We start from the raw sequence: 17,288 nt of genomic DNA, 5'->3' as shown, positions 1-17,288 counted from the left end.
TGAAATAATGTTCATCATCATTTACCATTAGGGAAATGCAAATCAAAATCACAATGGGATACCAGCTCACACCAATAAGAATGGTCCCTATTAAGAACAGAGAAACAACAAGTGCTGGTGAGGGTACGGAGGAAAAGGAACGCTTAACACTGTTTGTGGGAATGTAGCCTGTGCAGCCCCTAAGGAAAGCAGTGTAGAGGTTCCTCAAAAGTATAAAAACGTATCTGCCATACACCCCAGCAATTCCACTCCTAGCTATCTACTCCAAGAATACAAAAACACTACTTCAAAAGGGATCCTGCAGCACTACTTACAATAGCAAGATATGGAATCAACCTAAGTGCCAAAAACCAGATGACTGGGTAAGATGTGGTATATGTACACAATGGAATACTATTCAGTGATCAAAAAATAAACAAACTCATGCCATTTGCAGCAACATGGATGCAGCTGGAAAGGATTATGCTGAGGGAAATAAGCCAGGAAAAGAAAGATTAAACACTGACTGGATGGAGTCACTTCTATGTGGAATACAGAGAAACCAAACTAAGAGTCAAAGACAAACATTAAAACCAACCCTTGAAAGTGGGCCACTGAGCGGAGGCATGGGGTGGAGGGGAGTGCAATAGACTATGAGCAGGACTATGGGTGCTTTGGTGGTGGGAGAGCCATGGTGTCCACATCTGAGGGGAGAAATTCTATACTATCAAAGGATTAACAAGGATATGAAACAATGGTACTTCATTAAAAAAAATTAAAGACCAAAAAAAGACAATGTGGAATATAGACAATGGACACTACTCGGCTACTAAAAAGATGAAACAATACCTTTGGATCAGAAGAATGGACCTTGAAGTGAAAAATGTACTGAGCAGCAGAGGAAACAATGTGGAGGGAGGAGGGGATAGGGGAAGGAAGGGGACAGTGCACTGGCATGGGAGGTTTGGTGGTGGGTGAGAAGCATGTACACATACGGAGGAGTAAAAATTTAGCCCCAAAGTTATATAGACATGTAAATGGTGAGCAAATTTAATTAAAGTAAAATGAAATGAAAAAAAAAAAAAAGAAATTAGAGTTGGGAATGGACTGGGGGAAAGAAGCATACTTCTTACTTATAACCCTCTTAACCAATCTGGTTGGTATGCACGTTACTAAATTTTAGTTATTTTATTTTTAAAACATTCGAACTGCATTTTCTCACTGATTTATTCATTATTTGGCCCAAAACAGAGCTATTGAAAAAAGAAACATATATCTATCATCATAATCTTAGGTTATCTCAAAGATAACCTAATGATGATGAGATAATTCTCATCTACTTGTTAGTTCTCAAATAGATTTTACATGAGGAGGAGGCACAAATCCACATTTCAATCCCCAATTTTTTCCCAGAACTACAAATTTACATTTCCACTTGCTTCCTATAAGCTCCACTTAGACATCAACAAGTTTGAAAACTGTTCACCATCCTAACTCCTCCCTCAATTAAAACCTGATCCTCTGCTGCACTACACACATGGTTGACAGCATCAACATCCAGTCTACCCAGTCTCCCAAGTTTGGCATCATTTTTTAGCTCCACCTTATTTTCTGTCTTCCATGGAGAACTAGTAGTGAATTTTTATGCCATAGTTCAAGACTGTGTGATGGAGTACCAGGGAATTTTCAGGAGTCTGGAAATATACCTATCTTGAGAGAGGTATTGGACACACGGTATATACACAGGTAAAAATTGTGTGGCTGAACACCTAGCATATTTTCCACACCTGACTCTAGGTACGCTATTCCTTAATAAAAAAAGCAAACAAAACTTCAACACTTACTTCAGTGGACTACAGCAACATCCTCCATCGCCTTTGGTCTCCCTGACACCAAGACCCTCCCACCCCACACTAATTAATTATCTTTCTAGTCACACCAAACTTCCTGACAGACTTTCTGAAAAGAATCTTCTCCAGAGGAATAAAAAACATCCAACTGTAAATAAGTATACAATATCCAAAATTGAAACAGAACAGAAATATAATCATATAAGTTAGAAAAATGGAGGTAAACACCAAACACCAAAAAAATCTTCTAAAATGAAAAGCAGTTGCCTGAGAAGGTGAAGAAAAGGGCTAGCAGAAAGCGGGATGCTGCTGTGTACTTGCTCAGAAGCCTTGTGGAACTATCTCATGCTTACAACCATGGACTGCAACACATGAAGAGGCTGTCAGGTATCTTAGATACCACAGGTCAGGATCCTGCACCTGTTTGGCTATGATTGTGCACTTTCAATACAATGAAAGAATGACTCCAAAGGTGATTCAGAGATTTTCTGGGCTCCCTTCTCAATGCCAAAGATGGAGGGAACCATCCCCTCAAGATGCAACAGCTGCCTGGAGCATAAGGTGGGGTTAGAGGGACATGACCCCACCACAGTGGATCTAGAGCACAAAGCATCAAGCCAAAGAGAATTAATCTCTTTTTAATAATTTATTTATTTATATATATTTACATCATTGTTCATTTTTGTACAAAGTTTGCTTTCTCCTGTCAGGTGCAGTCCCCGTAAAATTCCTACCACTAAGTCACCCATGCACCATCACCATAGTCCCTTGTGTTCTTCTCTCCCTTTTTTTTTTTTTAAATTTTTTTTTTAATAGAGGCATGTTTTATTTATTTATTTGTTCATTTTGTTTATACATGCACTGGGCACAGTCAGAAGCGCGGGAGGGTGAGAGAATTCACCAGAGCAGGGAGCAGAGCAGGCAGAAGGACCGAAGTACACTGCTGAGGGGAGCAGCGGGCGGCAGGAGAGGTCTGCGCGCCATGTGGGACCCTCCTCCGGCGGCTGGGGAGCAGCCGGGGATCAAACCGGCGCCGCAGAGGCCGCGGGCAGCTTCGCAACCCAGTGCTCAACCGCTGCGCCACCGGGGTTCTCTCCCCTGTTTTGATCCTCTCCCCCCCGCAGAATGTCTCTGATTTATAGTTGCCTGTTAATTTTGTTTTTTTATTATTTTTTTCCCTGATGCTTTGTCTCGCCTATATTCCTGCTATAAGTGAAACCATCCAATACTTTTCTTTTTCCTTCTGGCTTATTTCACTGAGCATAATCCCTTCTGGCTCCATCCATGTTGCTCTGAATTACATGAGTTTATCTTTTTTGATTGCTAAAAAGTATTCCATGTAGTGTATATATACCATAACTCCTTGATCCAGTCATCTATTTTTGGGCATTTGGGTTGTTTCCATGTCTTACCTATTATAAATAGTGCTGCAATAAACATTGGGGTACAGGTATTTTTTTGAATCAATGTTTTTGTGTCCTTCGGGCAGATCCCTAGGAGTGGAATTGCTGGGTCATAAGGTAGCTCCACTTTTAGTAGTTTGAGGAACCTCAAAGCAGCTTTCCATAGTGGCTGGACCAGTTTGCATTCCCACCAGCAGTTTAGGAGAGTTCCTTTCTCTCCACATCCTCACCAACACTTGTTGTTGCTAGCTTTTGTAATATGTACCATTTTCATTGGTGTAAGGTGGTACCTCATTGTGAATGAAGCTTTTGATTTGCATTTCTCTGTATAAGAAAACTTTTTGAACATGTTTTCATATAATTGTTGGCCATTTGCATTTCCAAAGAGGATTATTCTTGAGGATTAACATCTCACGAAATTTGCTTTGCTAAATTTTGAGCTTAGTTCAGACCCACTCTTCTTTCTCATTTCTCACGTATGGCATGGTGGAAAGGAATTCTGTCTCAGGAACTGTAGACTCACTCATACCAGATTTTGATATTTAGATAAGACTTTGAATTTCAGAATAGATGCTAGTGGAGGCTACTAGAATACAACACACAGTTTTGGATGAAAGAAGGACATGAATGGTGGAGGGGGGCAGCACATGGGCAGAATATTATAGCTGGAAGTTTGCCTTCCCCCAGCAAATTCCTATGTCGAAGTTCTATCCCTCTTTTCTCCCCCAATGTGGTGGGATTTGGAGGTGGAACCTTTGGGAGGTAATCAGGTTTAGAGTAGGTCATTAAAGGGGGAACCCACTGAGGTGACTGGTGCCCTTATAGAAGGGGTGGGGTGTTATTACTGGGAAGCAGAGGCATACACTTCTAATATAAACAGAAAATCACAGAGCCTGGTTTCTTTAAGCAAATAAGCACACCCGGCTGCACATTACAGTAAGAAAACAATACCAGCCCTATCATCACAGATCCTGCCCACCTTTGGATAAATTCAAAAATTATTTAAAAAATAACAGCTAGTATGAGCCAGCAATTACTTTTTAGCAATCAAAGGACTATTATCATGTCTTTTCCATTGAGTAATCACTTCCATTCCACACCCATAGTTTATTCTGTTGTTCTTAAAAAGGAATTCTGCTGAAATGGTCTTTTCTTGGAATTTTACTGAAATGTGCTAGCTCTCTCCTCCACATACCACACATACTAGAGAAAATAGTTTGGAGCTTTGTGGCCCTCACATAAATAATTCCACATTTTGAATGTTTATTTCCAGAAGTGTCCTTTTTTTCAGCAGGCAAATTTTTTTTTTTTTTAGTTTTTATTCTTTTCCTTTTGAGATAACTTTAGTTTGTAACGTTGTGTAGGTTTCAGGTGTGCAGTTTCTCATGTCAGCAACTGTATATATCCCACCACACTCACACCAAGTGCCCAGTCACACCAAGCCCGGACCTATTTCCCTCTCTCCCTACACAGCAGGCACACTTAGAAAAGAGGAAAGTCCACATTTCTTCTTACAACCAGAACAAGTTTCCTAATTTTTGCCCACAGGTATCTCATAAGGAATAGACTCAGTGGTGTTTCCCAAAGCTAGCCATAAAACAGATGGGTATTTTACCTTCCTGCTTTCCTACTGAGAACTCAACATGGAGCCTTGTGTGTGTCACGGCCCAGAACACCTTAGTTCAGTGGCGTCCCCAGCATCTGCACTGTGAGGTTCTGCACAGAGTTCTGTCCTCACCTGCCACCCATGGCTCCTCATAGCACTTCTCCAGAGAAGTACTGGGGTAACAGGCAGGTGTGATCAGGACACTGGAGACAGTGCTGCTCTGCGTGGGTTCTGCGTCTTCACCTGAGCGCTCTCCCACCTCTGACCTGCTCTGGCCTTGGAACCTCAGCCCCTCAGCTCTGGGCTCTGGGCTCGCAGCGGGCAGTTTCCCTTCTCTGGGAATACTGGCACACAGGGTGGGCCCTGGGGTCACACTGTGCAGTGGGACTGGATCTCCTGATTCACAGGTGATGGAGACGGGGGTGGGCACCTAATGCCACAGTGGACCCAATAACTCCTCCCTCACAGGGTGTAACACCTCAGTGGGGAGAGTATGAAGGGCACTGAACCTCCAATTATTCCAGAATAAAGCTCCATAAACTGCTGGTGAGGTCCCAAATGCAGAGCTAGTTTCTGCCTTCCCAAGACTTAGCTGCTCATCAATTCTTCCTCATACTCTCCTTTACCTATTGTCCTTGTACTAAATCACCTTTTTGTTTATTCAGCTAGCCAATTCCTTTTACTCTCAATGGAAAGAACTTAACAGGTAAAGATTTTATTTTATTTATTTATTTTTAAAGATTAATTTATTTTAAATAAGAACCGGGGTACAGGCCAGATGCACGGGAGGGTGAGAGGATTCACCAGAGACAGAGCGGGGAACACAACAGGCAGACTGACGAAATACACTGCTGAGGGGAGCAGCTGGCATGACAGGAGAGGTCTGCAGCGCCATGTGGGACCCTCGCCCACCGGCTGGGATCAACCAGGCGCTGCAGAGGCTGCGGACAGCTTCACAGCACAGCGCTCAACCGCCTGCTCCACCAGGGGAGGCCCCAAATAAAGATTTATTATTGAAATCTCTTAGAACTTCTTTTCTACACTTACTGGGAATGTATACATTAGCATATCCTGCAAACTTTAGGGCTTCAGTAAAAATATTTTAATGGCTCCCAATTTTGTTAACTGCATGAGTTTGGAATACTGCTTACTATCCTACCTAGCATAATGGATACCTGTTTCAAAATTTTAAGTAAGTACTTTCCTGTACTATGAGAAATCAGATTCAAATTTCCTGCTCCTGTCTAACTTAATACATATGAAGATAGACCAAAAATAAAAAGATCAGAACTAGAATTTTTAAAAAGGGCAAGAGAGGGCCTCCCCTGATGGCACAGCAGTTAAGCGCTGGGCTGCCAGGCTGCCTGCAGCCTCTGCAGCGCCGGTTCATCCGGCAAGGGTCCCACAAAAAAAAAAAAAAAAAAAAAAAAAAAAAAAAAAATGGGGCAAGAGAAAATCAGAAATCAAGACTGAGATAGCACTTGTCTGCTAATATTATCTAACTGCAGAGAACATGTTCATAATCACTAACCAAGGCTAACGCTCTCAGAGTAAGAGAAATAACAAACCAAAAGGGAAATAATAGATTATTTAATAGAAGATTTTAGGAAAAGTGACTGGAAAAAAATTCTAGCTATTTGTCATACCCCCACTGTGGCAGAAACATCCAATTGGGCCTCAGGACACAGTCTCCTTATCTCTCCTTTTCTAACTGAACCTCTCTGTTTTAGCTGGGCACATGGCCACAGCTAGTGGACATTTCCCAGCCTCCCTAGAGCAGTGTGATGAAATTCTGGCTAACAGCCAGTGAACAGAAGGCCGAATTACACGCAGCCCTTAAAACCAACCACTGCTTTCCCTCCACTTCCTGTTCCTCTACCTGTGACCTATGTGTATTTGAAGATTCAGATGCTAATGAAGGCAGCATCTAAAAGAATGAAGAACAGGTAAAAAGCAATGATAAACTACCCAGAACTACTGTCTACTTCTAGACTTAAAAGAAAAATTTCTTTTTTAAACAACCTAATTTTTATCATTTATAACAAAAACAAAAAACAAGTTGAGATGTCTGCTTCCAGGTTGGAGTTAATAGAAGAAAGTCATCACTTTGACAGAACCAGATAAAACTATGCAGATTATTCAAAACAAGGAACGGTTTAAATTAAGACACTGAAGAGCTAACTTCTGTGAAAAGCAAAGAGGACAACATGAACTAAAATTCCAGAGAGGGAAAGGTCTTTTCTTGGAGAGCTAAAAGTGCTAGCCACTTTTTCTCCTGGTAGAATTTGCATTTTGAGCCTGAACTAATCACAGTTGAACATATCATTGGCAGAACTACTCAGGGAGAGAGGAAAAACCAGTGGAGCTCATGACAGCTGTACACCTGTTATGATAGATAATCTATAAGAGCCCCAGACACAAGTCTAGTTTTCTGCACAGGACATTTACCAAGTATTGGAGAAGCTGGAGGACTGGACTAGAAAAGTGACTTGAAATCAACCACAATCTCACAACGCTTAGGAGATAAAATCATACTAGAAGGAGGGGCCTGTAACAAACACACGTGGATCCCACCCTCGAGACACTGGGCTTACTTGAGTGGACTCAATCTACCTAAAGCTTCAGTCTCACCCCATCCAGCCCAATCCCTGGTTAGATGGAGGTGCTGAGCCACTCACCATCTCTGCCTAAGAGAGCAAAATGCGAAGACAACACTGACTAAATTAGTCTCTGTGGGTCTTTTACAGACGATGTCCAGCAATCACTCAAAAACGTCTGCTAACCCAGGAGGCAGGAAGGGAATGTGACTGAGGGAAGGCAATATACACTGCATTCAGCACAGCCTCCTCCCATTGCTCTGCACTGCCCTATCTGGAGACAGCTCTCCCAACTTTATCTTCCCTCCCTTTCATTTCATTTGTTCAGAAGTGATGATTCCTTCTGTTTAAATTTTTAACATTTCCAAAACGAGAGAAATAATTTTCTGACACCAAAGCCTCTTTGTGGCAACTCCTGCCTCCATGGTTGGCAATGCCACTGTTGCCACCATTGCTCGCCAGTAATTGGATGAAATAAAGAGTGGCTGTACTGTGGATGCTCACAAATAGAGTACGTAAGACCCTCTTCCCTTGTGCACTAGACTGGACAGTCAATGCCGGGTAAGATCCGGGGCAGACTAAAGAAGGCACTGGCCAGCCTCATGTCTGTGACTCCTGACGACCTAAGACAGGCGCAGTCCCCGAGGGGCTTCATCATAATAAACTTTGGCATTCAGATCTAACAAGGCCTACAAGCCTATAAGCCCAATCTAGGCAATAAGCCCGCAGTAAAAAAACCCCTTCTTTGCTTGAAAACAAGGCTGCTAAGAGCGTTGCCTACAAACAAGCCTGATGGAATTACCTACAAAGCAGTTTAACCATTAACCAGTTAGTCATTGTTTCTGAATAAGTAGTAACTTAGCAACTTGTCCATAATTATACTATTTTCTTACCTGACTTTTTCTATATATGTAAAAATCAGTTTCAGGAAACGCATTGTAAACATATTGTAAACACATATGCTTAGCAACTTGTAAACCATTAGCTAGAAAATTGCGTTCTATGCCTAGGTAAAAAGAAACATTGTTATGCTGGAAAAATAGATTTTGTGTGACCTAATGCCTTTTGAAAAATGTATAAATATGCGTAATGATTTGAGCAAATTACACTCAGATTTTCACTCTCCCTTGAGTGTGTCTGTGTGTCATTCTTTCTTGTCCCCCGCCTTAATTCCTTCGACCACCTTTTGCTCGTTCTCACTCAATCCCTGAGACTGTCTCAATCTCCCGCCACCGCTGGGCTGGTCCGCGGCACCTCTTCTAGGAACCCAGAGCTCCATTCTGCCAAGAAGCTCAAAATCATCATAAATATATATTTTTCCCTACTCACCCAACAAATATTTCCTTTCTATCTCTGTGTCAACTCTTTATAACTAATACAAATAAATAATTCTATCAATTCTGCAAGTGCTTTTCCAAGAGAAAAAGGATGAAAGATCAACAAGGTTTTTGAGATGAGAATAAGAAACTATTTTAAGGAATCTAAAAGGACTTATATTTAAATATGCAGGATGCAAAATGCACACAAAGTGAGAGGCATTTCTCTTACAAGTGATTTTCAAGTTGTCTTACCATTCCTCTTCACGTGACTAACTGACAAAACCAAGGGAAGGAGATTAAGCAATTTGTCCACAGTCACAAGAAAGTTAAACTCAAAGTTGGAAATCGCAGGTCATTCCATTCCTTTTTACTGCTATTTCTTTGTCATATTCCTGAAATTTTCTATGCATCGATTTTTCCTTTAATATTTCAGAGGTACTACAACTTAATCTGATTGTTTTAAAATCGTGAGTGGCTTAGTATTAGAATTTTACTTTAAACTCATCTTTCCTGTTCATTTTGACTATTCATATTATTAGCCACAGGAGTTCCTTGGCTAAGAAAATGCCTGCTTTTAGGAAACCAGAATTAGCACTAAGTAATTTAACAGTCCTAGAAATAATCTGCCTCTGCTGCCTGAACACAAGTCAACCTTACACAGGAGGCAATCAAGCCCATGCCGCAGAAGCCTCCAACAGGGAGCACTGAGACTAAGTCTAATCAGTGATCACAGGTTGGGTTTCTCAGCTCAGCTCCTTGGCATTTCAAATCAAGATTTCAAAGGGAAGTATGGCAGGAAGTCAGGGCTGACATGTTTCTCCTCCTCTGAAGCACCAACTCACACCCCCTGCAACCCTTCATAAGACAATGAGAAAGCAATGCTGCCGCTGAGGAAGACCTAATGCAAAGGCAATATAATATACTAGACAGTATGTCTGTGCACTTCCAGGCCAGCAAACACATCGCTGCTCCTTTTCCTATTTCTAATGAGCTGTTCCCTTACTAGTAAGAACATTCAGGATGTCCCTACAATTTTTAATCATCTGTTTGTATAATTTCTTGTTTGTACTCTATGGTTATAACATTATTTTGGTAAACTGGTATTTGTCAACCAGCAAGTTCATATAAAATATACTATAATTTAAAAATAGAGATAAAGATATACCCGACACCCACTAAAATTTATCAATTAGCACATATGCTTTAGATCATTTTTTCCCCTTAAGTGAAACACTAACATCATTCATTCTTTCATTTACTCCACTAATATTTATTGAGCCTCTACTACGAGCTAAGCATTATCTGAGCACTAGATTCAGTAGCATACACTCCATGGAGAGAGGCAGACAATAAATGAGAAAATATATACACAATAAAAATGTCAGGCAGTTATAAATGCTATAACCAGAGGGAAAAAAACATGGAGGAGGGAGAGCACTTTAGACAGGGTGGACAGGATCAACCTCTCTGAAGGAGGTAAAGGGTGAGTAAGAATAAGGAGTGGGAGAGAGAACTACGAAAAAAGTTTTCCAGGCTGAGGCATCTATAAGGGCAAAAGCCCTGACGCAGGTATGCTTGATGTGTCCAGGAAGAACAGAAAGGCTGGGCTCCAGTGCAGTGACTTGGCAGGATATGAAGTAAGAGAGGTATGAGAGTGCCAGATGATACAGGGCCCTGTAAGCCAACAGAAACTCTGTTTTGTTATTAGGGATTGGAAGTCACCAGGAGCATGTCCTGATCTGACTTTTACTTAAATGATTCCCCCAATCCTTTTATGAAGTTTGCCCCATGGAAGTGTTAGTTTCCTTCTTCCTAAGAGGTATGAGTTACCCTCAATTTGGTGTTTATCATCCCCATGCATTAAGAAAAAAATACCTTTATTATACAGCCATGCACAATACATTATTTCCCCGCATGATTTACTCCTTATTTACATGTCATACATACTGTATCTTTCTGCAGCTTTTATTTAACAATGCTTCTAAGTTATATATGTTGATAATATAACTAGATTCATTTTCGCTGCTGTACAGTACTCCATTGTGTGGTGTGCCATAGTGGTCTTAATGTTGTCTGCCATTCTACTTATAGACAACTAGATTATTTCCAATTTTTTATTACATTTTTACAGTAAACATTCTAAAACATGTCTCCTTAAGTGTGATCTCTTGGGAAAACTGTTGTGGGCTAAATTACACCAACAAAATTCATCTGTTCTAACCAACCCCTGATACCTCACATTGTGACTGTATTTGGAGAGAGGGCCTTTAGAGAGATAATTAATGAGGTCATTGGTTGGTCCCTAATCCACTGTAACTGCTCTCCTCATAAGAAATGTGAATGCAGAGGAAAGACCATGTGAAGACACAGGGAGACATTGGTCATCTATAAGTCCAAAGGGAGAGGCCTTAAATGAAACCAACTCTGCCCACACCATGATCTCAGACTGCCTCTAGAACTAAGAGTTGCTTAAGCAACCCAGTCTTTGGTACTTTGTTATGGCAGCCCTAGCAAATTAACACAGTGTTCAAAGTGTGGATTACAACCTACCCATGAATCCTGATATCAATTTACAGGTTTGTGATCATTTTTTAAACTTTCAATTAAAACTTTGAGTAATTCAGAATATAACCAGACTTTGTTGCACGTTTCAGTGTAAGCCCTGATTTATAAAACTTTTGGTTATATATGTATTATATTTAAAATATGTAATCTCCATAAAATATATACACATTAAGTGTACACTGGGTTGACATAAAAATGTTAACTCTGCCAGGTTCAGTTAAGTGGAAGAAAACACACACAGAAGCATACCCCGCTGACCACTGAGCAGGAGCAGCAAAGTGAAATTTCCTAAGAGGTACAGCCCCATCATCTTCCAGACCCCAGGCATGAAGTGGAGTAAGAGCAATCTGAGAGATGGACACAGTGACAAGCTGCACTGTGAGCCCAGGAACTGCATGCTGATGCCTCTGACCTGTGGGTCACTGTGCAAACCTCCCAATCACTTTCAAATTCTCCAGCTTGCCTTGATCTATTATAGAAAATTATTTATTTGTATGACTGTTATGATGGGTGCCTAAATATAGTAGGGCAATCATCATGAATACATATAATAAAACTTTTCTAGAAACAAACTGTTTCTTCAAAGCAGTTGTACCAATATGTATTAAGAGCACCTATACACAAGTTCTCATTGTTACATAACAGTATCAACAATTAATGAGTCAAACTTTATAACTTTCAAGTTGGTAAAGATGGGAGTATCCCATCATTTAATTAATTAATTATTTTTGGTGGGACCCTCGCCGGTGGTTGGGGATCGAACTGGTGCTGCAGAGGCCGCGGGCAGCCTCGCAACCAAGTGTTCAACAGGAGGCCCTATCCCTTCATTTTAATTAGTGATAACCTGATGACTAGTGAGAATGAACATATTCATATCTTTATTTTCCAATCAAGTTTCTTTTTTTGTGAACTGCCAGTTCGTCTTTTACCCATTTTCTACTGGCCTGCATGCTTATTTTTCAATAATTTGTAGGGCTTTATAGTCTGGATATTAAACCTTTATCAGTGATGTATTCCATATTTCCTTCAAGTCCAGGGCTTATTTTTTCACCTTTGGTGTTGTTTGTAGTGTTATCTTGTGCAGAAGGCTTCTGTTTTTTAAATATAGTCCTACTGAGCTATAATTAATAACATACCATTAAATCTACCCTAACCAAGTAAAAAGTTCAGTAGTTTTATTGTATTTGGTGTGATGCATTAAAATTAAATTAAAACTTAATTGTAGAACATTTTCATCACCCTAGAAACTCCGCAACTTTTAGAAGTTACTCTCTATTCTTCTCTTCCCCGAAGCCAGGGAAAACTCCTACAATGAATTCACCTACATTGGACATTTCATATAAATGGAATCATACATATGGGTTCTTGTGTCTGGTTTGTTACACTGAACATTTCATAATCATGGTGGCGTGTATCAGAACTTCTTATTGCTGAATAAAATTCCACTTTATGGATCTACCTTATTTTGTTTATCCATTCATCAGTTAATGGACATTTGGAAAGCTCCTACTTTTTTGGTTATTACTATTAATGTTGCTATGAATACTATGTACCAGTTTTTGTGTTTGCATTTGTTTCATTTCTCTAAGGAATAGATTTGCTGGGTCACATGGAAACTTTAATTCTGTTCAACAGATTTAGTGGTATAGTTCACATTTAGGTCACCCCCCCCCCATTTTTTTTGTATATGTTGTGAAGTAGGGATCCAAATTAGTTCACAAGCATGTGGATATCCAGTTGCCTCCATAACATTTGTTGAAAAGGTCATCCTTTCCGCCCCCTTGAATTGTCTTCACACTTCTGCAGAAAACCAACTGACAATAAATATAAGGGTTTATTTCTGAACTTTCAATTACATTCCATTCACCTATAGGTATTATCCTACGACAATATCGTACTGTCCTGATTACTGAATTTTTACGTGAGTGTTGAAATAAGGATAAGCTGTGCCTTCTAAGACTCTGCCTATCATGGGTTTCTTACATTTCCATATGAATTTCAAGACCAGTTTGCCAATGTCTCTAAAAAAGCAAGTTGGAATTTTGATAGGGGTTAACTAAATTTATAGGTCAATTTGGAAAGTATTAACTCTTTCAGTCCTTAAGTGCATCTCTTCACGTGTACTTAGATTCTCTTTAATTTCTTTCAACAACATTTTGCAATTTTCAGTATCCACATATTATACATTTCCTATTAATTTTTTTCCTAAACATTTTATTCTTTCTGATGTTAATGCATACAGAAGTTTTGATCTAATTTATCAACCTTTAGTTTGTGGTTTGGTGGTTTTAGAACAATCATTCTATCCTTTAAAGCATATATATTTTCTGCTAGATGCTAGAATTTCACATTTTGTGGTTTTCATATTTGAATATCTAACTACCTAAAATTGATTTTACAGAATGGTATGAAGTGGGGATCCATTTTTTTTCCCACATAGAAAACTATTTGTGTCAGAACAAGTAATAAAAAGAAAATTCCCCACTGATTTAAATGCTACTGCCATTATCTATCAAAATCCATATTCACAATGCATTCTCTTTCTGGGTTTTCTTTTCTTTTTTTTTTAAAGATTTATTTATTTATACAAGCACTGGGTACAGTCAGAAACGCGGGAGGGTGAGAGAATTCACCAGAGCCAGAGCAGGGAGCAGAACAGGCAGACAGACAGAGGACACTGCTGAGGGGAGCAGCGGGCGGCAGGAGAGGTCTGCGCGCCATGTGGGACCCTCGCCTGGTGGCCGGGGATAGAACCGGAGCTGCAGAGGCTGTGGGCAGCTTCGCAGCCCAGCGCTCAACTGCTGCGCTACCAGGGGAGGCTCTTTCTGGGTTTTCTATTTGGTTCCATTTTTTTCCTATTGTTTGATCAAATCACTCTGCCTAAATTACTAGAGATTTATGGTAAATCTTATTACCTAATAAAAGTGACTCCTCAAAAGTGCCTTGGCTCTTCTTGGTCCTTTGCTTTTGTACTTTTAGTCAGTTTGTCAAGAAAGAACGAAGGAAAAAGGGAGGAAGAGAAATAAAGAAAAAAACACTTGGAAGGTAGGATTTTAACTTCATTGCCTTAGGATCAATTTAAGAAAACTGACATTTGCAAACATGTTTTCACCAGTGCAATTTGGGATGCCAAGATGATTCTGTGTAAGAATACAATGCCTGAGACAGTGGTTTCAATTGTTTAAAGATGTGGTTTGGTTCTCATAACCTGCACTTCAGAAGTCATCTAACTTTTTTTAAAAAGATTTATTTATTTATGCATACAAGAGCTGGAGTATAGGCCAGAATTGCAGGGGGGTGAGATGATTCACTAGAGACAGAGTGGGGAAAGAACAGCTGGATTGACTGAAATACACTGCTGAGGGGAGCAGCGGGCAAGAAAGGAGAGGTCTGCTGCGCCATGTGGGTAGCTCCCTGGCTCGAACTCAGGCTGCAGTGGCTGCGGACAGCTTCATAGGTTGAATCTTAACCCCTTGCACCATCAGGGAGGCCCAGAAGTCATCAAACTCTTAAAAATATCTCTGACATCTTTAAATTTACAAATCGTTTTTACAGAATGATACTACGATTGGAATCTAATGTACAAAAACATCGAAAGTGTGAGGAGATGTATACAGATGTACACAGTGGGGGAAAGCCTACACATTATGGGTGCAATTAGTTAAATTACACTATTTGTATTATGGAATTTATGAACTTTTAAAAGAATGACATTTGTCTATGACAGAACATACTAATGATATTAAATACAAATTTTAGTGTTAAGTATGAGTTTCAAATGTAAAATTGTGCCACCCTCCCTTCTACCACATCCATATGTATATGCAGGATATACATTAAAATGCTATAATGGCTATCTTTGGGTTCTAAAGTTTCAGGAGATATTTATTTTATTTATAGTTTGATAGGTTTAATTTTCTAGAACTCCTATCTTTTTAGTAAACAGCATGAAAGTATATTTACATTCAAGATAAACACTATATATGTCCATTTCTTATTTTATTGAAAACATGCAAATGTCTCAGAAACATTTTCTATTAAAACTAAAAAATGGAGGCCTTTTCAGGTATGCAAACTCTGATAAGGAATATCATACAGCTGCTACTCTACTTACAGGCAAACACTCCCCACTGAAATGTTAAACTCCCATGAGAAAAGGGTTGTTGGGTCCACTGTGGCATTAGGTGCCCACCCCCATCTCCATCACCTGTAACCCAGGAGATCCAGTCCCACTCCACAGTGTGACCCCAGGGCCCGCCCTGTGTGCCAGTATTCCCAGAGAAGGGAAACTGCCCGCTGCGAGACCAGAGCCCAGAGCTGAGGGGCTGAGGTTCCAAGGCCAGAGCAGGTCAGAGGTGGGAGAGCGCTCAGGTGAAGACGCAGAACCCACGCAGAGCAGCACTGTCTCCAGTGTCCTGATTACACCTGCCCGTTACCCCGATACTTCTCTGGAGACATGAAGTGCTATGAGGAGCCATGGGTGGCAGGTGAGGACAGAACTCTGTGCAGAACCTCACAGTGCAGATGCTGGGGACGCCACTGAACTAAGGTGTTCTGGGCCGTGACACACACAAGGCTCCATGTTGAGTTCTCAGTAGGAAAGCAGGAAGGTAAAATACCCATCTGTTTTATGGCTAGCTTTGGAAAACACCACTGAGTCTATTCCTTATGAGATATCTGTGGGCAAAAATTAAGAAACCTGTTCTGGTTGTAAGAAGAAATGTGGACTTCCTTCTTTTCAAAGTTTGCCTGCTGAAAAAGGGGACACTTCTGGAAATAAACATTTAGAAAGTGGAATAATTTGTGTGAAGAGCCCAAAGCCCCAAACTATTTTCTCTAGTATGTGTGATATGTGGTAGGGAGAGGTTAGTACATTTCAGTAAAATTCCAGGAAAAGACTAGCCTCCACAATCAGCTCTCAAGAGATAAAATCTTCTGACATCCCTTTCTAGTAAACACCTCAAAAGTTGCCATTAAGTTCTGAATTTCCAAATCCCATGTTACGACAAAGAAAGACAAACCTGAACACAACTGATATTCTACTGATAGTATTACTGAGTTAGTTATTTAACACAGTCTGGAATTCAGTCTTCTAGTAAAAATGAGGACAAAATAAACCTAGCAAGGGGCCTCCCTGGTGGCTCAAGGTGTAGGGCACTGCACTATGAAGCTGTCTGCAGCCTCTGCAGCACAAGTTTGATCCCTGGCCAGGAAGCAACCCACATGGTGAAGCAGACCTCTCCTGTCTCGCCCGCTGCTCCCCTCAGCAGTGTATTTCAGTCAGTCTGCCTGTTCTGTTCCCCACACATCTCTGGCCTGTACCCCAGCTCTAGTGTGCATAAATAAATAAATCTTTAAAATATATATATACACACACACACACATACATATATATATATACACATATATATGTATATGTATATATATATACACACACACCTAGCAAGGCCCTTGTGAAATCAGGCAAGTAAAGAAGCTGGGAAAGAGCCTGGCTTAGTAAGTGGTCCTGAGTACTGTTATTAGTCTTGGGTTTATTGCCACCCAGATACTGCTTACTCTTGCTCGGCCTCCTAATACTTCTGTTCTTGCCTAATCAACCTTCTGCAGTGGTGCAAGCGTCCTCCCTGGAACATTATGATTCCCCATTATAACATCCCTAGCGTCTCCACTTCTATCTACCAACTCGTATGGCTTCAACTACTACCCATTCATTCAAATAAGATTTCTAGATTTCTATTACATACCAGTCATAACACAAATAGTACAAGCTCAGATGTTTGCTGAAGGGACTTACCAATTACAGCAAGCGGATTATTAGAATAATTCAAACCTTCACTTTTGACAGGGCAGTATTTATCTGTATAGCAGTTTCAAATCTTTCCAGATTACAAAAATCACTATCTTCCCAAGCTCAGATATGTGGTAGTTGGAGTAAAGGTAGATCATACTCATAGTCTCAGTACATCTCA

The 17,288-nt window shown here is 40.3% G+C and overlaps 1 protein-coding gene across 1 annotated transcript in view; it reads right to left on the bottom strand.

Annotated features, from left to right (window-relative positions):
- SPTLC2 (serine palmitoyltransferase long chain base subunit 2) overlaps window positions 1-17,288 on the bottom strand; it is a 97,891-nt gene that overhangs the window by 73,225 nt on the left and 7,378 nt on the right. The gene's annotated exons all lie outside the window — the stretch shown is intronic.

Source organism: Talpa occidentalis, unplaced genomic scaffold (genome assembly GCF_014898055.3).
Source record: "Talpa occidentalis isolate TD23 unplaced genomic scaffold, MPIMG_talOcc4v2.1 talOcc4.11, whole genome shotgun sequence".
Lineage (NCBI taxonomy): Eukaryota > Metazoa > Chordata > Mammalia > Eulipotyphla > Talpidae > Talpa > Talpa occidentalis.
This window is presented reverse-complemented; position numbering and strand designations above follow the sequence as displayed.